The 24,132-nt window shown below is 42.5% G+C and overlaps 1 long non-coding RNA gene across 1 annotated transcript; it reads left to right on the plus strand.

Annotated features, from left to right (window-relative positions):
* Positions 1–722: 722 nt before the first annotated feature.
* Positions 723–11,847, plus strand: LOC130541739 (uncharacterized). Its single transcript, XR_008955833.2, has 3 exons — positions 723–891; positions 10,083–10,207; positions 10,424–11,847. It is a non-coding gene; the product is annotated as an uncharacterized LOC130541739 (long non-coding RNA).
* The last annotated feature ends 12,285 nt before the right edge of the window (positions 11,848–24,132 follow it).

Here is a 24,132-nt window from a genome sequence, read left to right on the forward strand (position 1 = left end):
TCTCCCAGCTTTAGGCCCCTGTGCTCTTGGCTTGTGGCAGCATCACTCTAGGCTGTCTGTCTCCACGTGGCCTTGCCTCCGTGCCTGTTTTCCCTCTTCTTCTCCTATGTGAACACCGTCACTGGAATTAGAGTGCACCCTGGTAATCTAGGATGATCTCATCTTGAGATGCTTAATTTCATTACTTTGCAAGGATCCTATTTCCAAAGGTCACACTCACAGATTCCAGTCGGACATGGTTTTTTTTGAGGCAGGTCCATTCAACGTGCTATCATTGTGGTGTGGGAAATTCAAGACAGAAACTGCACCACCTTGGAGACAAACTGGACTAGTGGAGAGCAGTGTCCCTTCCCCTACAGCCAGAGCTGGGAGAACAACTCGGCACAGTGGAGGTCTCACAAGGCACCAGGAGTAAAGCAATAGGCAGGGCTATGACAGCAGACCCAAATCCCAGGACCCGGGGATAGGTCGTATCTTAGGAATATCTGCCCATGAAGGCAGTGGGCCGCAGCATCCAACTTTGAGGTGCCAGTGCTGATTGTCATTCCTTCCAAGATGGTAAACCATTAGGACGTCTGGATCCCTACCTAAGATCAACCCTGGAGGAGCTGCAGAGGAGAAACAGGGCACAAGAGGACCAGACAGGGCTGTGGGGAGCGGGGAAGAAGAAAACGAACCGTTAAAGTTCTGTTGCTCCCTCTCCCCCAACATCCTCCTGGGACATACAGCAATGGCCCCCACACCTGGAAGGACTCAAGCTCTGAATCCAGCACCTTCAGGAAGCAAGTGATGGCATCCCAGAGGCCCTATGCTTGAGACAGACTGACGAAAACAGGTGGATCTAGGTAAAATCAGTCTCTGCTACCCTCCTCATCTAAACCCTCAGTGCAGGTGAGTCAGGATGCAAATGTAAGGAGGGTTCCCTCCTGATACTGCTTCTCCCCAGCGTAAGGACAGAAGAAGGTGACAGGGTGACTTGAGGAGTTATTTAGGGGCCGGGGTGGAGGTGCCACTCCAGCTCTCTGGTGCTGGACAGTCCTCCCCAGGCATATCTTCTCCATTACATCCACACTAAGCTCACAGGGACTCACAGTTACAGGGTCTATTTCCCTGAATACTCATTTCCTTACAAAATACCCAGTAACTCTGTTGGTGAGGGAAAGGCATGTATGTCAAAATAAAAAGACATTGTAAGGCCCAATCATTTCAAAACAAAAACATGTTAGGTTATTGTGTGCACTGGAAGTAAAATAATTAGAAGCAAAATAATTAGAAAGCCAATCATTTTAAATTAGCCAAAAAAACTTAAAAGGAGGTTGCAAAGAATAATTTTCAAACAGTTAAAGATATGACTCTCTTACAAATCATAGTGAAATGTATTTTAACTCAGGTTTAACTCCAAAAGAATGCTAAAGTTGGTTCAAATGAGAATTTGAAAGATGGGGTATATATGTATAGTCAATGGAAGACAGATTACTAGAATATGATTGCTAAATCAGACACCAAATCAGTTAATGTCTTACAGAGCAAAAGAAAACAAAAATAAAACCTTTAAGGTATTCTTTTCTACTAGACAGAAATTAGTTTTTATTTATCAATTATTGACAGATTAACCTGTAGCTTCACACAATATGAGCCCTAAGCAGTTATAAGGAATAAGTCAAAAGCAATTATACTAAGACTTAGATAATCTTTGAATGGAACTAAACAATGCTCCAGTATGACACTAAAAGGACTTGTGCTTTTCCTTTGCCTTAGTTCCAAGTTTCAGACAATTTTTCTTAAGAGAGATAAAAGAGGCCAGGCCCAGTGGCTCACGCCTGTAATCCCAGCACTTCAGGCAACTGAGGTGGGCAGATCACTTGAGGCCAGGAGTTTGAGACCACCCTGGCTAACATGGTGAAATCCTGTCTCTACTAAAAGTACAAAAAATGAGCCTGGTGTGTTGGTGTGTGCCTGCAATCCCAGCTACTCGAGAGGCTTAGGCAGGAGAATCATGTGAACCTGGGAGGTGGATGTTGCAGTGAGCCGAGATTGCACCACTGCACTCCAGCCCAGGCCACAGTGCAAGACTCGGTCCCACAAAAGAAAAAAAGAGAGAGAGATAAAAGAAGATAGGAGATAGCAGACTGAATGAATGAAGAATGAAAAGGCAAACTAATAGAAAATATAAAAGAAGTTAAGAGAAATAGAGAATAGAAGTTAAAGTGCTGAAATTTCAATTAAAAAGAAGTACCAGAAAGAGAGAGAAACAAATAGAAAAGAGAAAATATTTGAATATTTGAATAGTGAGCTATATTTTCTAAAATTGTCTTTTAAATAAAGATCTCAGATAAAAAAAAATCCATAAAGGAAGAGATAAGGAAAAGCCCACATTCAGACATACTATTAAAAAGTTTAAGGATATATCCCTAATTATATACGTGGAAATTATAAAAATTTACAAAGGAAAAGAGCATATAGCACTCAAAAAACAAAAATCTAAAAACAAGAAACCGATTTTATAAAAAGCAACACTGAATCCAAGATGATAATAGAGTAATAATTTCGAAGTATTCAGAAAAATAACCATAACATTTAGAATATTATATTTAGCCAGAGTCCTTTGAATATGAGGGCATGACAAATAATATTCTAGGCAGGCAAAGGCTCAGATAAATGACTGTAGAAAGACCCACACTGAAAACAGTTCTGAACAAACTTCCTAAATAAAGGAGAGAAAATTCCAGATGTTGCAAAAGAGGAATGAAGTAAGGTGATGAAATCTTTTGTAAGCAGAAAATACAGGACAGATTGAAATATCAAAATTTTATAAATAGGCCCAAATATGTAAATAATTAAAATGTATTTTAGACAATTATTAAACAAAAATTGGCAGGTTGAATTTTTTCAATACTGGCATCTGTTGTCTAAAACAGAAATTCTAAAGAAAAAAATGGTGGAAAAAGAATGGAAAAATGTATCAGGAAAAATCTAAAGAAAGATTATATAGGTATTTTAATATGATTTAAACAAGATTACTAGAAAAAAGTTATTAGTGATGAGAGCTATTTCATAGTGATTAAAAGTTTTGATACACCAAAACCATTTAGCAATTTTTAAAACTTTATTGCTTTAATATTCTCAAAGTATACAAAGAAAAAGTGATAAAACTTCTAAAAAGTTTTTGATTAAATCACCATTATGGTAGGAAATTTCAACATACCTCTCTACCTGATAGGTGAAATAACGGAAGATTATCCAGAATAAAGATAATATGTACAACACAAAGAACTTGACTTAATGGACATACGTAGTGTCTTCAACAACTTTATAATGTACATTTTCAAGCTTATATAAAATATTTATAAAATTATGAGTAATAGAGTAATAATTTCAAAGTATTCAGAAAAATAACCGTAAAATTTTGAGTATTATATTTATCCAAAGAGTCTTTTGAATATGAGGACATGACACTCCCTAATTATATATGTGGAAATTATAAAAATTTACAAACGAAATTTGTAAATTTCCTAGGCACACATGAAAACCCTCAACAAATTTCAAACTGTATCATACAGACCTGGGTTTCTGATCGTAGCTTATTTATGTTAAATAGAAACAAACAAAAAAAAATTTCCCGAAATTTGAAAACTCAGAAATGCATTGTGCTTAGTTAATAAGTTAAAGAAGAAATTGTAGTAAAAATTATGTCTTATGTAAGTTTTTTTATTTTTATCTTTTAATTGTAAATTGACAAATTATAGTTGTGTGTATCTATGGGGTACAAAATGATGTTATTATTTATGAATACCATGTGCAATAATTAAATCCATCTAATTAACATGTACCTATCACCTGAAGTAGAGTCATGCACCACATAGTGATGTTTAGGTCAATCAAGGACCAAACATATGATGGTGGTCCCATAAGTTTATAATACTATATTTTTTCTGTACCTTTTCTATGTTAAGGTATGCTTAGATACATAAATACTTACAATTGTGTTACAATTGCCTGCAGTAATTCATACAGTAGCATGATGCACAGGTGTGTCGCCTGAGAACTATAAGCTGTTATCATGTAGCCTCTGTATGTAGTGGACTATGCCACCTAGATTTGTGTAAGTGCACTCTATGATGTTCACACGATATAATTGCCTAACCATGCATTTCTCAGAATATATCCCCATCTTTGTGAATTTCTTACATTAACATTTTGTAATCATTCACCTCCTTGGTTAAATTTATTTTTCTAAGTATTTTTTAAAGCTATTGTAAATGGAACTGTTCTCTTGATTTCTTTTTCAGACAGTTCATTGTTAGTGTATGGAAATGCTACTAGTTTTATTGTTGATTTTGAATCCTGCAGTTTTACTGTCTTTGTTTATTAGTTCTATCAGTTTTTTGTGGGTTTTTTGGTAGAATCTTAAGGGTTTTCTGTATATAAGACCATATCAACAAAACGGTGACACTGTCACATCTTTCTTTCCTATTTAGATGCATTTTACTTTTATCTCTTGACTAACTGCTCTGGCAAGGACTTCCAATACTTTGCTGAGTAGAAGTGGCAAGAAGGAGTGGGAATATTTGTCTTGTTCCAGATCTTAGAAGAAAAGGTTTCAATTTTTCACCATTGAGTACAATGTTTGCTGTGAACCTGCCCCACATGGTTTTTATTGTGTTAAGGTGCATTCCTTCTATACCTTATTTATTGAGAGTTTTTGTCATAAAAGGGTATTGGATGTTTTCAAATGCTTTTCTGCATCTAATGAGATGATCATATGGTATTTGTCCTTCATTCTGTTAATGTGATGTATCACATTTACTGAATTGCCTATGTTGAACTATGCTTACATCCCAGGGATAAATCTCCTTCGATCATGGTGAATGATCATTTCAATGTCTTGTTGAATTTGGTTTGCTAGTATTTTGTTGAGGATTTTTGCATCTGTTTCATAATAAAATGTTTAATGATTCAGAATTGAATGACAATGAAAATAATTGCTAATGTATTAACAATTGATAACATATGATAATGATAATCAAAACCTTAGGGTACAGCCAAAATAGTAATTCAAGATGTAAACACCTGTGTTGGAAAATAATGAAACCTCAAATTAATGAGCTAATTGTTTGTTATTTCAGTGAACAAAACAATAAGCCAAAAATAATAAATAAAATGGAAGAGATAATAAAAATACTAATGGAAGTTAACAAAATAGGAAACAAACGTATAATACAGGATGTCAGCAAAGCCAAAGTTGATTTGTCAAAAACAAAAAACTTGAGAAGCCTCTGAAAACTAACAAGAAAATGAAAGAAACCACAAGTGAAAAATATTGCGAGTAAAAAAGGGGAGAATCTGCAAAAAAGTACTTGAGATAAAGAGATTAAATGACATGCCCAAGTTCATAGCAGCACTACCCAAAATAGCTAAAACACAGAAGCAACCCAATGTCCATCAACAGATGAATGCATAAGCAAAATGTGGTATACACACATAATCAATTATTCAGCCTCAGAAAGGAAAGAAATTCTGACATATGCTACAACATTGAGGAACCTCAAGGACATTATGCTAAATGAAATAAGGCAGTCACGAAAAAACCAATATTATATGATTCCACTTATATGAGATACTTAGAGTAGTCAAAATCACAGAGACAGAAAGTATAATGGTGGTTGCCAGTGGCTGAGGGAGAGGGGAATAGGGACTTATTGTTTAATGGGTACAGAGTTTCTGTTTTACAAGATGAAAAGAACTATGGGAGATGGATGGTGGTAATGTTTGCACAGCATTATAAATGTATTTAATACTGCTAAGCTGTACACTTAAAATGATTAAGATGGTAAATTTTATGTTATGTGTATTTTGCCACAATAAAAAAATTAGGAAAAAATGTAAGTGATAATAAAATAATACTACCAACAACTGCTTGCCAGTAATTTTGAAAACTTAGATGAAGTGAATAAACTCTTACAAAAAAAGTAATGAACTAGAACAACTCAAAAAGACATTAAAACATTAAACAGTCTTAGAACTCTTAAAGAAATTAAAACTGTGTCTTAAAATCTTCCCACAAATAAAATATTTGACTATTAATATTTTTCTAAACTTTTAAGAAATAAACAATTTTGAGTTTTTCAAATACTTGCAAAAAATAGAAAAGGGGGCATGTTCCCCAGCTTATTTATGAGTTCAGAATAGCCCAAATACTAAAACCACAGAAAGTAAAAATGTCATGCCATTCCATTTTTAATATGAATGCAAATAGTTTTTAAAATGTTAAAAAAGTCCAAGTAACCTAAAAACATATTTAAAAGAAAATACACTTTGACCAAACTGATGTTATCCCACGTATGCAATAATGATTTAATACTTTGAAAATTAAGAAATATAATTCACCACATTAAGAGATTAATAGGAATACATATAAAATTTTTTAGTTAATACAGGAAAATAATTTCATAAAACTCAATATCCACTCATAATAAATTATCATTAAATTCATAGTAAACAAAAACTTTCTTATGAAGAATATTTGTTTTAAAATCTAGGTAAAATATGATCCTATATCTGTAGACTGTAGAATAATTACAATTCCCACTTATACTCCAGCTTGTAGGGGAAATCTTAGACAGAAAAATAAATCAAGAAAGAAATTAGACTCATAAGGATTTGCAGAGGATATAGTTTTTTAAGTGGACAACCTGCAAGAATATATGGATAAATGACAAGAATGGGAGTATTTAGCAAAGTGTCTGGATATATAATAACATCAATTCATAATGCATCAAGAAACAACTGGAAAATATAAACACAGAACACCATTTATAATGGTATCAGAGAATAGCTAAGAATGTATTTAACAAAAGACATGCAAGATTCTACAAGGATAATTTTTAAATTGTATTAGATATTTTACTAGAAGCAAAGAAATGGAGAAATTGATAGATTTGAACAGAAAATAAGCAAAATAGGCCGGGCCCAGTGGCTCACGTCTATATTCCCAGCACTTTGGGAGGCCGAGGTGGGTGGATCACCTGAGGTCAGGAGTTTGAGACCAACCTGGCCAACATGGTGAAACCTCATCTCTACTAAAAATACAAAAATTAACCTGGCATGGTGGTGGGTGCCTGTAATCCCAGCTACTTGAGAGGCTGAGGTAGGAGAATCAACCTGAACCCAGGAGGCAGAGATTGCAGTGAGCTGAGATCACACTACTGCACTCCAGCCTGGGTGACAGAGCGAGACTCCATCTTAAAATATATATATTCTTCAAAATATTATTTAAGGAAAGTGAAAAAAATTTACAAATTGGGAGAAGATATTTCTATTATTCAGCTCCAACAAACACTTTACATATAGAAAATAAGATTCTTTCAAATCAATAGAAAAAGTACAAATGATCAGTTAGAGAAACAGACAAATGTACAAATGGACATTTCACAGAAGAAATGCATGGCTAAAAATCATAAGATGTATTTAATAATAGAAATGAATACTAAGACCACTATGAGGTACCATTTTATAGTTAATTAACTGGCAAAATACATACAAGTTTAGAAAAATCAAGTATAAAAAAAGATGTGAATTCATAGGATCACATTGCAACTGAGACTGATGCAATAAATTGCATAAATGGTTGTCCATCAATGGTTTTTCAAAGTGCAAGTACTTTAAACAACAGTTTGGTAATATTTCCTAAATTTGATCATTTATACAACCTATAACCCAGCAATTCCACTCCTAACTAAATACTCAAAAGAAATTTATGAGCATATACAATAGGAAATAGATACAAAAACATTCATATTGTCACTGTTCATCTTAGCAAAAAAAATTGAAACTACCCAAATGCTCATCAATGGGAGAATGAATGAACCAAGTATAAAAGGGTGAAATGATCGCATAGTATAAACAGAGGAAGTGAATAAGCTATAATTTGTGAAAATAGAGATAAATCTTAGCAATTTAATGTTAAATGGGAAAGTTACCCCCCAAAGATTACATAAATCTCCATATCATTTTTATAGTCTAAAATAACTAAAATCAAAATAGACTTTTTAGGACGACAAAGAGGTGAAATAAAACCATTTTTTAAATAAAGCAAAAACATGATGCATACAAAATTCAGCATAAGACTTGCCTCAGATGGAAGAAACTAGAAAAAGTGAAGGGGCGGAGGTACCCTTATGGTTAGATTAGGTTTATTATCAATGGCTGAGCTTTTATTTGCATTGATGGTTTTGCGAGTGCTCATTATATTATTAAAAATAATGAAATAAATCCCCATGATGAAACTGAGTGATGTACTAAGGATAGGACTGATCCAATTCTGTGGACCTAAGGTCCACAGAGAGTTTAAAAATAGGAAAAACATTAAAATGCAATTTGGTGGAGATATTATCAGATGCGAAGTCACTTAGGAGTAAGGAAAAAGTTGCAAAAGAAAAAGTACAATGGAATGAAATAAATAAGCAGGAAGTAAAGAAATAAATAATAGATGGGAAGGGACTTTCGCCACCATCTTTTGAGTCACACGTCCAGATGTTTGCTGATCCGCAATACCATTGAGCCATTCTCACCTTTGGTGATAAAGGCAGTTACTGTGAAAATGCGCTGTTCTATTATAAAGAGATATTGCTAAGTTGAACTCTTCCTTCTGGGGCAGCTTCTACTAGAAGGCAGTTGCTAAATGTTTCTAGAGGGAACCAGCTGTGGGAAAACTATTAATTAGCCTCAGTCATTATATGCAGATTAAATTGGTTAACTCAATATAGAAAGCAGATAGGAGGAGTTGGGGTGATGTTCTTTTGATATGGTAAGAAAAGCATACAAGGTTTTATTATTCCCAGTGGAGCAGAAAGAGGATTTTCACTCAGAAAAGGCTGAACATAGCTCCAAACTAAACAAATAAGACAGGATAGGCTGGGCACAGTGGCTCACACCTGTAATCCCAGAACTTTGAAAGGCCGAGATGGGTGGATTACCTGAGGTCAGAAGTTCAAGACCAGCCTGACCAACATGGAGAAACCCTATATCTACTAAAAAATACAAAATTAGCCAGGTGTGGTGGCACATGCCTGTATTCTCCGATTTGGGGAATGAACACACTATCCCTGAAGGAGGAGGTAATCTGTCAGCTGAGATATGCTTTGAGTCTTTAGAATCCCCAAACTCACAAAGCTGAGGTCCAGAAATGGGTAGAATATAAACAACTAAAATAAAGTTTTGTGTGAGTTCCAAAACATAAGTTGATACTTAGAATAATTACAGTAAAGATTACTCAGAAATTACACATAAATGTATCACGTAATTTTTTCATTAAAAAAAATCTAAACTATCTTAAATCTTCCCATCACTAAAACTAAAAGGAGTGATCTTGAACTCCTAGGTGTCCAAGGATCTGGCAGTGCCCACTGCAAGCACGTTTTTTATTTGAAGTGCCATTTTTAATCTTAAAATTTCAGACCAATTTTGGATTCCTCTCTATATATATTCAGGTTATTTTTTCAATAGTAAAACATTTAAAATATCTTACTAATAAGCAAAAACTAATAGTTTGGGTATACCACACTAAGTCTATGGTCTTACATCCACTTGTTTATTAACACGTATTCTATCTTGAGAAGAATCACTATAATTAACATTTTCTGATTTAACTTTTGCCTGAATGTGATCTTTTTATTTAGTAAAAATATGTTATTTCAGATGTGTACTTGGAAATTTAGACACATAATTCTCAGAAGGTTGAAAAGAAATGGAAAAAGTGCCCAAATTCAGAAATGGGCCCTTGTTTGCTTTTGGTACCCACTCATTTTCACACCTGTAAAATGTGGATATGAATACCTACCTTTGATAGAGACTTGGCTAGCTGTTCACCAAACCCCTTCCACTCTTACTGGGAGTAGACTACATTTCCCAGCTTCCCCTGCAGTTGGGCGTCACCACGTTCCTGAGTTTTGACCAAAGCAATAGGAAGAAGAAGAAAGGATAACTCATGCAGGATGGGAAATAAAACAAAAATTTTAAGAAACGCCAAAGTTATTCCTCTTTCTCTCTCTTCCCTTTTTGACAACCTTTTTTTCCACACCTAGGGCCACCTTGGAAGCCATGTGTTAACACTGAGCGATCCTCATCAGCCAAGTCCCTAATGCATGGAAAAGAACCTCCTGACCCCAGTCCCCAAAGACTGGACTTTTAATTTGCAAGAAATAAGGATGTATTGTATTAAGCCACAGTGTTCTTCTATTACAGAAGATTAAGCAGTGCTTAAATTAACATACACCTCCCCCAAAAAAAACATGGTCAGGAGTGAGATAACTCACATAAAGTAATTAGCACCTAGTGTCACGGAATGTGGATTTCTGTCAATGTGAGGTCATGGGACCCTGGAACAATGCTGCCACTTCCTATCAATCTATTTCTTAAATTGCAGGGTAAGGTTCACCATAAATAACAAAGTCATGGAGTCAAGCTGTCACAATTGGCCACCGTTCCTAAGGCAGTTGAATTGTATGCATTGACAGGAAAAAGCAGGAAGGAGTGAAGACAGAACAAGGGGAGAATGTAACCTGAGTTGGAAGGTGTAATATTTAAATGTATTTGCAAACCTGTTTTGGGCCAAAAGGGGTAGGAGGAAGAGAAGACGCATTTGCTGAGATCTATTATATGCCAACTGGAGGACTACAAAATTCACAATTCACATCTGTTGTCTTATTTCTTTCTCATAATGCCAAAGATAATTCTAAAGTTACACATTATCATCTCCATTTACAATTAAGAATTGATTCTCCAAGAAGAAAGATCTCACAGTGTGTAGGCAACAGACCTGGGATTCAAACCTATATTGGTGGGTGTTAATGTCCTTGTTCTTTCTGATGTAAGCATGTAACATTTCCACATCTCTGATTCCATGCTCAAGGTGGGCCAAGCCATGCTGCTTGTAAGACAGGGTGCCTGTGATGACACAAGTCATTAATGCAAGTGTTAAGTGCCATGCAAGCACAGAAGCCACTTAAAATGGGTTTCGGAAATGAAAGCTGGGCTCAAACAGAGCCCACTTTCAAGGGGGCCTGGTTTAAGTGGCCAAACTCTCAAGAAGAAAGGCATTAAAGGAAGAGCCTTTCTGCTGGGCTGGCAAAACTTTAGGTTCATGAATTCAGGAGGAGACTGAGGAGGAGAAAACAGGGTTTTAGAATGCAGCCTCAGGAGCTGCCTGCACCTCTCAGGCCAGGAGGTTGGCTTTTCCAATTGTGCGATTAAGCTATTCTACCCAGCCCCACCTCTCATTTTCAATTAATCTGCATTAATGAATTCAACAACCAAAATGCATTTGCTAATTGAGGTGCTTGCTGGCCAGGTCATCCCCGCTCCCTTGTCTAACAGCTGGTACTCCCCACTGTGCCACGGTAAAGTAGGGTAGTAGAGGCCTCTGCTCCCCTCATCCCCTGCTGCCCCTGAGGGGAATACCCAGTGGGCAAGAAAAGGCCCAGCCTGGGAGAGAATGCTCATAATATATTACTAAGTCACAGACAGAAATTGCTCCTCCGGGCAGTCTTTCACTTCTTGTTTCTAAGTGAAAGTTCATGACCATCCCAGCCATATTATCTCCCTGGCCCCTGGAAGCTGTTATGTAATGGAAAGGGCATTAAACTCAGGCCAGGAAATTCTTGATACAGAACCCAGACTGTTGTTTATAACTGGGTTGACTTTGGAAAGTGACTGCCTCCCTCTCGGTTTGCTCATCTGGAAAATGAAACTAATGGAACTGACCTTGGAGTCATGGTGAAGTGCCCGTGAATGTAATCAGAATATCTCAGTTTCTTCTTCTATACTGAGGGGCATGGCCAGTTGGGCATGAGGAGATGGTATACTAAGGGAAGCTTGAGTTTACCAGTGGGTGGTAAATGTACAGAGTACAAAGAATGGGGGTGAGGGTGGGTCAGGGGGAGCTGGGAGTAAGGCATCTACTGGCAGGAGATGGGTTGGAAGTGATGGCAGTGGAGGAGGTGGGTGGCTGAGGAGTTGAGATGCTCATTGAAGGAATAAACAGACAAGACAGGGGAATGAGACTCCAAGCAGGAGTGGAGACTGAGAAGGAAAGAAGAACAGAACAAAGCAGAAAGACAGAGGTAAGCTGGGGGCTCAGCCTCCCCTTCTGTTCCTGCATCTCACCCTCTGCAATGGCAGCCTTACAAAGGATGATGACTTTTGCAGGCGCCACCTGTGAAGATGGGCTAGCGGACTCTCCAAAAGCCATGTGCAGCCTTAAGATTTCTTTTGTCTTTTTTTTTTTTTTTTTTTTTTGGCAAAAAGGGCCTGACAAAACCAGCCCCCGGCCAAGATTCCTTTGTCTGTGCGGATGCAGAGAAAGGGAATCAGCCAGACCCGGGGGAGTCACTGTCACCATCACCTGGGAACCAGCTCTGGAGGTGGAAGCCCAGACCATCCCCTGATCATAGCACTGCCCTTGGGGCTGAGGATTTTAAAACAAAAAGAAAGAAAAAAAAAAGGCTTCAGTGCCTTTCCCCAGGGGAGTGAAGGGGCTTAGAACACCTGGGAAGTTACCTCAGACACCGGGGTTTCCCTAAGTCAGAACTATGAGCCACCAAAGGGAAGATTCTGGAAATTTGCAATTCTAAGGATGAGGCTGTAGGACAACACCAGAAAGTAGTCCGGGGCTGAGAGTCAGTGAGAAAAGATACACCGTAATCCAGTCTGGGGCTGGTAGTCAGTGGGAAAGGACCACACTGGGATCCAGTCGGGCTAAGAGTCAATCAGAAAGAACAACACTGGGATCCAGTCCAGGGCTGAGAGGCAGTGGGACAGAACCACACTGGGATCCAGTCCAGGGCTGAGAGGCAGTGGGAAAGGAGCACACTGGGATCCAGTCCAGGGCTGGGAGTCAGTGAGAAAGGATACACCAGGATCCACTCCAGCTGGGAGTCAGTGGGAAAGGACCATGCTGGGATCCAGTCCGGGGCTGGGAGTCAGTGGGAAAGGACCACACTGGGATCCAGTCCGGGGCTGGGAGTCAGTGGGAAAGGATCACGCCGGGATCCAGTCTGGGGCTGGGAGTCAGTGGGAAAGAACCACACTGGGATCCATTCTGGGTCTGGGAGTCAGTGAGAAAGGACCACATTGGGATCCATTCCAGGGCTGGGAGTCAGTGGGAAAGGACCACACTGGGATCCAGTCCAGGGCTGGGAGTCAGTGGAAAAGGACCACACTGGGATCCAGTCCGGGGCTGGGAGTCAATGGGAAAGAACCACACTGGGATCCATTCCGGGTCTGGGAGTCAGTGAGAAAGGACCACACTGGGATCCATTCCAGGACTGGGAGTCAGTGGGAAAGGACCACACTGGGATCCGGTCCAGGGCTGGGAGTCAGTGGCAAAGGACACACTAGGATCCAGTGAGAAGGGACACACCAGGATCCAGTCTGGCTGGGAGTCAATGGGAAAGGACCACACTGGGATCCAGTCCAGGGCTGGGAGGCAGTGGGAAAGGACCACACTGGGATCCAGTCTGGAGCTGGGAGTCAGTGAGAAAGAACAACACTGGGATCCAGCCCAGGGATGGGAGTCAGTGGGAAAGGACCACACTGGGATCCAGTCCTGGGCTGAGAGTCAGTGGGAAAGGACCACAGTGGGATCTAATCCAGCTGGGAGTCAGTGAGAAAGGACCACACTGGGATCCAGTCTGGAGCTGGGAGTCAGTGGGAAAGGACCACACTAGGATCTAATCCAGCTGGGAGTCAGTGAGAAAGGACCACACTGGGATCCAGTCCAGCTGGGAGTCAGTGAGAAAGGACCACACTGGGATCCAGTCCTGGGCTGAGAGTCAGTGAGAAAGGACCATGCTGGGATCCAGTCTGGGGCTGGGAGTCAGTCAGAAAGGACCACACTGGCATCCAGTCCAGGGCTGGGAGTCATTGGGAAAGGACCACACTGGGATCCAGTCCTGGGCTGAGAGTCAGTGGGAAAGGACCACACTGGGATCCAGTCCTGGGCTGAGAGTCAGTGGGAAAGAACAATACTGGGATCCAGTCCGGGGCTGGGAGTCAGTGGGAAAGGACACACCAGGATCCAGTCTGGGGCTGGGAGTCATTGGGAAAGGACACATCAGGATCCAGTCCGGCTGGGAGTCAGTGGGAAGGGACACACCGGGATCCAGTCCGGGGCTGGGAGTCAGTGAGAAAGTACCACGCTGGGATCCACTCTGGGGCTGGGAGTTAGCGAGAAAGGACCACACTGGGATGCAGTCCGGGGCTGGGAGTCAGTGGGAAAGAACCACTCTGGGATCCAGTCTGGGGCTGGGAGTCATTGGGAAAGGACACATCAGGATCCAGTCCAGGGCTGGGAGTCAGTGGGAAAGGACCACACTGGGATCCAGTCCAGGGCTGGGAGTCAGGGAGAAAGGACCACACTGGGATCCAGTCCAGCTGGGAGTCGTGGGAAAGGACACACTGGGAACCAGTCCAGCTGGGAGTCAGTGGGAAAGGACACATCAGGATCCAGTCCAGCTGGGAGTCAGTGGGAAAGGACCACACTGGGATCCAGTCCAGGGCTGGGAGTCAGTGGGAAAGGACAACACTGGGATCCAGTCCAGGGCTGGGAGTCAGTGGCAAAGGACACACTGGGATCCAGTGAGAAAGGACACACCAGGATCCAATCCAGCTGGGAGTCAGTGAGAAAGAACAACACTGGGATCCAGTCCAGGGCTGGGAGTCAGGGAGAAAGGACCACACTGGGATCCAGTCCAGCTGGGAGTCGTGGGAAAGGACACACTGGGAACCAGTCCAGCTGGGAGTCAGTGGGAAAGGACCACACTGGGATCCAGTCCTGGGCTGAGAGTCAGTGGGAAAGGACACACCAGGATCCAGTCCAGCTGGCAGTCAGTTGGAAAGGACACACCAAGATCCAGTCCGGCTGGGAGTCAGTGGGAAAGGACATGCCGGCATCCAGTCCGGGGCTGAGAGTCAGTGGGAAAGGACCACGCTGGGATCCAGTCCGGGGCTGGGAGTCAGTGGGAAAGGACCACGCTGGGATCCAGTCCAGGGCTTGGAGTCAGTGGGAAAGGACCACGCTGGGATCCAGTCCGGGGCTGGGAGTCAGTGGGAAAGGACAACACTGGGATCCAGTCCGGGGCTGGGAGTCAGTGGGAAAGGACCACACTGGGATCCAGTCCTGGGCTGAGAGTCAGTGGGAAAGGACACACCAGGATCCAGTCCAGCTGGCAGTCAGTTGGAAAGGACACACCAGGATCCAGTCCAGCTGGCAGTCAGTTGGAAAGGACACACCAGGATCCAGTCCAGCTGGCAGTCAGTTGGAAAGGACACACCAGGATCCAGTCCGGCTGGGAGTCAGTGGGAAAGGACCACACTGGGATCCAGTCCTGGGCTGAGAGTCAGTGGGAAAGGACACACCAGGATCCAGTCCAGCTGGCAGTCAGTTGGAAAGGTCACACCAGGATCCAGTCCGGCTGGGAGTCAGTGGGAAAGGACCACACTGGGATCCAGTATGGGGCTGGGAGTCAGTGAGAAAGGACCACACTGGGATCCAGTCCTGGGCTGGGAGTCAGTGGCAAAGGACACACTGGGATCCAGTGAGAAAGGACACATCAGGATCCAGTCCAGCTGGGAGTCAGTGAGAAAGAACAACACTGGGATCCAGTCCGGGGCTGGGAGTCAGGGAGAAAGAAAAACACTGGGATCCAGTCCGGGGTTGGGAGTTAGTAAGAAAGAACCACACTGGGATCCAGTCCGGGGCTGGGAGTCAGGGAGAAAGAAAAACACTGGGATCCAGTCCGGGGTTGGGAGTTAGTAAGAAAGAACCACACTGGGATCCAGTCCGGGGCTGGGAGTCAGTGGGAAGGGACAATACTGGGATCCAGTCCGGGGCCGAGAGAAGTGGGAAAGGCCCACACTGGGATCCAGTCAGGCTGGGAGTCAGTGAGAAAGGACCACACTGGGATCCAGTCCAGCTGGGAGTCATGGGAAAGGACACAGTGGGAACCAGTCCAGCTGGGAGTCAGTGGGAAAGGACCACACTGGGATCCAGTCTGGGGCTGGGAGTCAGTGGGAAGGGATGATGCTGGGATCCAGTCTTGGGCTGGGAGTCAGTGGGAAAGGACCACACCTGGATCCAGTCCAGGGCGCTGGCAGTCAGTGGAATGCCAAGTGTAGGATCCTTCCTGGGAGACTGCCAGTGGGTCAGGCCAGGGAAACACACAGTGACCGCGGGTGGTGTTGCCTTTGCTGCCAGAGACACTATCCCTGATCCTGGAACGCGGGTGCTGTCCAGGGACTGCAGGTTTCAGCTCTTCCCTGCTGCTGGAAGGGGATGTAAGTCACCCAGGCTATCTTTCTGAAGCCAATTGCCCTCTGTGGACACCTAACTCAGGCTGCCAGTTATCTGCCTCTGGATTTATTATGCTTGAAATGAGGAATCAATTTCTTAAAAAAATCTTCTGCCCCAAGGAAGATAGTTCAGATGCCACCCAGCATCAAAGAGGAAGAAATGGCAGAAGGTTGGGGGCGGGGAGGGCATTTTGACTCTCTTGAGGGCCTCCAGTCTCAAACCTATGGGCAGGTATCAAAGAATATTGGCTGCACTTCATTCATTCATTCAATAAACAGTTATTGAGTGCCTCCTTCATGACAGTTTCTCTGCTATGTATATTCTATGAAAACAACAGATTTCCTGCCTTCAGAGGTCTGGGGAAGGAGAAATTCAGCAAAGAATAACAAAAGGTGGTATGTGACATGCTCGGGCATACTAACGCCAAACAATGATGACAAGAGATGGGAGGAGGAAGTGATCATACACATTCTTTAGTTCAAACTCTCATTTCACAGTAAGGGAAGCAAATCCTTGAAAGGGGAGTATTTGTTAATTTTTTAAAAAGAATTTTGTAGAGACGGGTCTCACTATGTTGCCCAGGCTGGTCTTAAGCTCCTGGCCTACACTCGAGCCTCCTACCTCAGTCTCCCAAAGTGTTGGGGTTACAGCTGTGAGCCACAGTGCCGGGCTGAAAAGGGAATTTACTTAGAATAATTTAGTGCTGATGGGAAGTGTTACAGGTGCTTCCAGGTATTCTCATCTGGCCGGTGTTAATTCTTAGGAACTAGTGAAGAGATGGAAACCTTGGGTTCTGAGTTCAAGCTCTTCCAGAAAATCTTCACAAATGACATCAGCCTTAAACAATCCCTCCTTTTTCTGAATTCAAAACTCTCTGTTGTCTGGCTTGCTCAGATTTAACACAGCATGTTCTGGATAGTGTGCACTGACCAGACGCAGCTCTTACATAATGAACTGTTTGGCTCATTAAGCTTGGCTGCCAAGCTTAGGAGCTAAAGTTACTCAACTTCCAAACGGAGTCTCACCCTCTATGGAACAGGGAGTTAATATTATCCTCAGAGAGTTGAGGACACTTTGATTATAGTCTCAGAGATCTTCTTTAAGGTAATATTACCACTAGAACTCCACTCTAACCTCCAAGACTGGACTCCAGATTTTGCTCTTTAAAGTCATACTTTGTTCCCTATAACCTGGACTGGGTTCTATCTTATTTCCCTTACTCTGTCTTGGCCCAGAACCAAGGGGCTAGATTTCTCTTCCCCAGATTTCTACCTCCTGATGTATAGCACCTGCTGCCTCCTGCCTGCCCTTGCCAGAGCTGACCATCACCAGTCCGGACCTTTGCACCAAGGGTCTGCTCTCTGAGTCACATCTGATATGCCCCAACCTCAATCTGTGCATAGATTCCTGGTTAACTCACATGTCACCTGTCCTTTCTTCTCATTCACTAATCTATTGGTTTCAGACTCAACTTTCAACCAATTTCCATGTATAGATTTCCCTCCTGTTACAGATCCACGGCTAACACCCACCCTTCCTCAAAGTCCTAGTTCTAGATTCTTGGCAACATGCCACAATTTGGTCTTCTTTATAGTCCACCCGGGTCTCAGGTGTCGTGGATTAGCAGTGGTCTTTGAATCATGGGCAGATCCTTCCTGGATGGTCATCTCCAGCGTAGCTGGGACACTTGGTCAATCTGCAGCTGCTCTGATGACAGCACAGGGGCCCCAGCACCACATCCCCCTTCCCATCCCAGCCTAGTCCACTGTCCACAACTCCAGTTCCAGGCCAAGGTTGATGCTTTCAACTCTTGGCTGCTCTCATCTCAGTTGCTCAGAAATCACAGGGATGTTGTCCATGCTCTAGAGGAATAAAAAATCACCACCACTGTTCAGGTTCGACATTTTGCACCCAGGTTCCCACCGCACCCTGCTCTCCCCTGCTATTCATCTTCTCCTCTCCTCCCCCTTCCCTCCCACTACCTACAAGGAAAAAGTAATAACAAATAGGAAGGCTAATTCTAAGTTTGTGAGCCCCAGCATGTATGCTGGCCCGCCTTGAGTCCTGTTATTTTCTCCAGTGTCTGGCTTTGACAAGACTGATGACATTTACGTTTTCCAAAAGCTTCAATAAAAGGCACTTTAGCTGCAATCACCTCCATCTAATTTCCCCAGTCAAATTTTTTTTTTTTTTGGCTTAAATCACACAACAGAACTAAGGCCTGAGCTGCTCTGACAACTTGTCACCAAATAGGGCTCAGCCCAAATGGGCTGTCTTGAGAACCAAGGACAAAAGGGGGGAAAATGGACTAAGTGGCCTAAAAATGAAGTGAAAGGCTGCAGAAAAAGAGGAGATTGGCAGGAGTCAATTTGTTAAAGTTCTAGAACAGGTGGCTTGGTGCTGTGTGGGGCCCAGAATAAACAGAAAAGATGTTATTTCTTCTTTTTTTTTTTTTTTGAGATGAAGTCTCACTCTTGTCTCACAGGCTGCAGTGCAGTGGCACGATCTTGCATCACTGCAACTTCCGCCTCCTGGGTTCAAGCGATTCTCCTGCCTCAGCCTCCCAAGTAGCTGGGATTACAGGCGCCTGCCACCGCGCCCGGCTAATTTTTGTATTTTTTAGTAGAGACGGGGCTTCACCACGTTGGCCAGGCTGGTCTCAAACTCCTGACCTCAGGTGATTCGCCTGCCTCGGCCTCCCAAAGTTCTGCGATTACAGGAGTGAGCCACCGCACCCGGCCAAAGGATGTTATTTCTCTAGAGAGGAATAAGAGGGTGCCTATGTCTGGCTGGCTGCGGTGGCTCACACCTATAATCCCAGCAATTAGGGAGGCCAAGGCAGGTGGATCACTGGAGGCCAGGAGTTTGAGACCAGCCTTGCCAGCATGGTGAAACCCCATCTCTACTAAAAATACAAAAATTAGCTGGGCATATTGGCGTGTACCTATAGTCCCAGCTACTTGGGAGGCTGAGGTGGGAGAATCACTTGAACCCAGGAGGCAGAGGTTACAGTGAGCCAAGATTGCACCATTACACTCCAGCCTGGATGACAGAGAAAGACTCCATCTCAAAACAAACAAAAAAAGGGTTCTATGTCTGGAAAGAGAAAATAACGCCATTGCCCATGGGAGTCTTCATCCTAGAGAGGGAATGTGGCTGGCACAGGGTACCCACCTTATGGTAGAACCCAAGGGGAAGGGATGAATGGATACCTTTCTTTTATGCAACAACTCTGAATAGCAGGATAGTGTGCTGGGGAAACTAAGGCCCAGACTTTTTGCCCAGAGCTGCACAGTGACTCAGAACATGAAGGAAAGACATTCGATAAACAATGCATTCATTGTGAAAATAAATGTATTCACTGAAGAACTATGTGCATACAGAAAAGTTTTCAAATCATGAGGGCTCATCTCAATCAGTTCTCATAAAGCAAACTTGCACCACCACCCAGAGCAAGGAAAAGAACATTTCAAGAAGCTCTGCTCCTGCTCTCACTTAGTCACTCACTCCCTGAAAGGTAGTATCATCCTCATTTCTAAAACCAGTGATCAGTGGAGGCTATTTTTGAATTTAATATAATGGAATCATATATATAATATGTACCTTTCTGTGTCTAATTCATGTTTGTAGATATGGTGATGTCATTCATTTTCATTGTTATATCATATTCCATGTAATTACATCACAATTATTTATTCATCATACTATGGACAGATCTTTGTGTTCTTTCTAGCACTTGTGAGTAATAAGACCGTGAACATTATCTCTGGCTTGGTGCACGTAGGCATTCACTTCTGTTTGGGTGCACATGTAGAGAAGAATTGCTAGTTCATGGGATACGTGTGTTCAGTCAGCTTTAGTAGGTCCTACCAAACAATTTTCCAAAGTGGTTGTACCAGTTCATTCTCTTCCCAGCAGAGTATGAGAGGCCCAGTTGCTCTACGTTCTTACCAGCACTTGATGTTTCCATTTTATAGCTTGATATATAAATTAAATAGCTTGATATATGGTAAGTGTGTGTGGTTTTAATTTGCAGTTCACTGTTGACTAAAGTTTTGTACCTTTCCATGTGTTACTGACCACTTGGATATCTTTTGTAAGCCTTCTGTCTATTTTTCTAAGGTGTGTATTTTTCTAATGTATTATTTGTCTTTTTCTCACTGATTTATAGTTCTTTATATATTCTGGAGATGAGTTCTTTGTTACTTACATGTATCCCAGCAGAAGTTGTGGCATGTCACTTACAGAACTTCAGGCCACCAATCTCAACTCTTTACTCTTTTTTTCACCCATCTCCCAACTTTGCTTTTGATCTGATGTCACTTGTCCCATTCTCTCTATGATCAATCCAGGCTCCCACAAATATGTCTTATTCTTCCTCTTCTCCATGTGGCCTAAGCATCACACCCAGAAGCAATGCAGCTAACAGCAGACAGATGCAAGTTCATCCAGCCCCTGTGCTCCAGCCCTGGTCCATGCAGCAGCCCTAAAATAGCCCCGAGACTCACCCAGGACTGTGAGCCTAATAAGGGTCAGGGGATGTGTGGAGTTGAGCCCTATGGAGAGTAGAGGACAATGCTTTCACCTTCTCTGGGCTCTAGAACAGTGTGGGGGCCAGACATATCAGTGGGAGAGCTTCTGCCGAAAATGGTAAACACTGAGAGAAGATGGACTTTGTATAGAACACTTGTTTCATAGGTTGAAAAGGCTACTAGTCTGGCTGGAAATCAGGGGATCAAAATCTTACCTTGTCACTGCCTCGGTTGAGTAGCCTATGTTGGTTTACCCAGGATTGTCCCAGTTTTAGCTTTTAAAGTCTTGCACCCCGTGGAACCCTTCAGTGCCAGGGTAATTTATCACCCTGTTGCTGCCTTCTAAATAGCTGTGTGTTTGAGAAAAACAACTTTCTTTCTCTGGGCTTACTTTCATTTATAAGTTGATTTGGGAGTAGGATAGAGGAACTCTACTTTTCCTTTTATATCTGATTTTCTTTATTGTTGTTGCTCTTCCAGGATATTCCAATAATTTACAGTCAAGAGGCAGATACAAAAATTCCATGATGGAGGTGGGTGTGGTAACCTTGCCAAAATAAGAATGGCTACAGTGCTGCAGGCCACCACCATGTGCCAGGCACCGTACTCCAGGTTCTAGGGTCAAAATACCCTTTCATCTTCATGTCATCCCTGAGATATAAGCATCAATGTCACCATTTCATTTATGTATGAGGAAAGAGAGGCTCAGAGAGTTTGAGCACCGTGCCCAACACAACGCAGCTATAAAAAGGACTAATATTTGGCCTCTGATCTGCCTGTTTCCAAAGCCCTGGGGTTAGTTGCTGTGATAAACCAACCTGCAGGTAACCGTATAGGCAGTTACCCTGCTTTCCTGATATCAGTTGTAAAACAATCCTCTCTCACCCACCCGCCTTATGCCTGTCCCATGACAAAGTGCCTTCGTAGGCATTATCTCATCTGATAACTGCCTGACAAGGTGGTCAGGAAATCAAGTAAGAGCCTTGAATAATTTTTAAAAATTTTTAATCAAAGGAATTGTTATTAATAATGTTTGGAGAAAGGAGAGGTGTATTGTGCAGCTTGGGTAACTAGGATGTGGAGGTTTCAGAAAATGCTTCCCCTCTGAAAGAAGCTATCCAAACTTCTTCTATGTGTCTAAAGAGACTGGAAGTTCCTTCAGAAAGAGAAAAATATTTAAGAATTAAAGAGAAAGCAAGAGCCGGGGGACCCAACAATCAATTTCCAAGAGTCTACTTCCACAAGCACAAGAATTTACTGGAAATATACAGATTTGGACATTTAAACTGTGTTTTCCAAGCTGTTTTCACATCTCAAATGTTATGAAAATCCATGTCAGATCCTCTCTCAACACAGAGATTGGAGTCTTTGGTCATTGAAAGGCTAGACAAGCATTGGTCCAGATAACAAGTAAAAGAAAACAAAACAACAACAACAAATATCAAAGTAATAATAGGACTAGAAGAGGTAAGTAAAAAGCCCAGGAGAGGAGACTAAATATTGTCTTGGATGGGCCTGTGCCTGAGCTGTAGACTCTAAGAGGATTTTTAGATGTCAAAGGGAAAGGAAATTCCTATTCCCAGGACCTCCTCTTGAGGTCTTAATGAAAGCTGTAGACCTTTACCCCAGGAAAATGCACAAACATGCAACTGCACACAGAGGATGTTACATCTGGCTTCAGGGATTCACAGATCCAAAGCCCAGCCCCAGGACCTTGAATCATCACCAAACCCTCATTTTCATGAGAAAGAAATGTAAGACCCATAAACGCAGGGTGGCTTCCTCAAGGTCAGCAAGTTGGTGGATTATAGACTCAAAAGGGCCTCACAGGTTTCTTGTCTCTAGACCAGAACTATTCCCATGGAAGGAAGCTGGAAGAAACTCCTGTCTTCAACTCCAGAGTCAAAGTCTATTGGACCCCTGTAAACATCCTAAAACCATCTTCAGTCTTGCTGTCCATATCGGAAGGTACACTGATGTGTGCACCCACCTTGGTGTGTTTCTGGTGTGATACCTCACCATGAAGATGCACTGGGATTCAGGGAAAGCTGAGCTGCCTTCCTTGAAGCTTAAAGAGATTCCCCAAGCCATTCCCAATCAGAATAAATAGGAACATATGGCCAAAAGAAATTCCATAAATGAAACTGGCCATGATTCTAAACCCACTTTCCAGACAGCAAAAAACACCTCATCTTTGTACTAGCTCCCAGAACAGAAGTTTTCCCCAAGAAAGGGGGTGGCTTGCCTTTTATCCAGTGGATATCTAAGAGTCTCCCACCCCTACTTCTTGAGGCTAAGGCAGAAAGGGTCGTGATTGTGTGTGAATTGCTGTGTCAGCACTCCTGGGGGCAGAAGAGGGGAAATGCCAGGTGGTGTCATCAGGAGATGAGTTCACAGCCTAACAGGGCCCAGTGGGGATGAGTTCCCTAAGGGGAAACTCTCCATCTTCATTCTTATGTTCCCTGGCTGAGCAGGAGGTTCCAACAGCTTCATAACAGCTGGCTGATGCCCAGAAGGCAATGAGCAGATAATATAGATAAAGTCTTTGGATGATTGCTAACTTGATTATTTCTATCAATGTATTATAATTCTTGGAATGGCCTACCCTACCTTCAACCAGCCCCGCTTCACCTCCCCTCCACTACCTGGCTCTCTAGTTCTCTCTTGCTCATTTTCTTTCTCTTCTTCTCACCCTTTACACAGGGCTGTCCAATTAATTTACTTACGGAAAATAAAATCCACTGTTGGGAGCTTTTGCTTTCAAAGGCCGATTCCCTGCTGCCTTACAACTGCTTCTAACAGCAACGAGTCCAGAGAAAGTCATTAGGAGGGAGGGACGGCCTCCTCCACCGCTCCCTCATGGCTTCAAGGTGCTTGTGTTCTTTGCTGGTGCTACAGAGCACTCACAAGCACGGGGAGGCAGAGGTGGAAGAGCCAGAGAGAGAGAGAAGGAGAGGTTTGTTCCAGGGGACTAGTGTGTGCTCGGGGAAGCAGAAGCTCCAAGGTCTGGATTTTCATTTCCAGAGAAAACAGCTGTGGCCACTGCGAAAACCTTCATGTCTAATTTAACCCAAGCTTGCATCTCCAGTTGCCTGCTATTAAAACACCTGGTGGTTGGGTTGGTTCATTGGTTGGTTGCTGTTAAAATAGATACCTGGCTGGTTGATTGGCTGGTTGGTTGGTTGGTTGTTGGTTTTAGGTCAATGTTTATCTGTGAACCCACAAGATTACTGAGGGACCACCACACCTACT

The sequence above is a fragment of the Pan paniscus genome, chromosome 7, assembly GCF_029289425.2.
Source record: "Pan paniscus chromosome 7, NHGRI_mPanPan1-v2.0_pri, whole genome shotgun sequence".
Classification (NCBI taxonomy): Eukaryota; Metazoa; Chordata; class Mammalia; order Primates; family Hominidae; genus Pan; species Pan paniscus.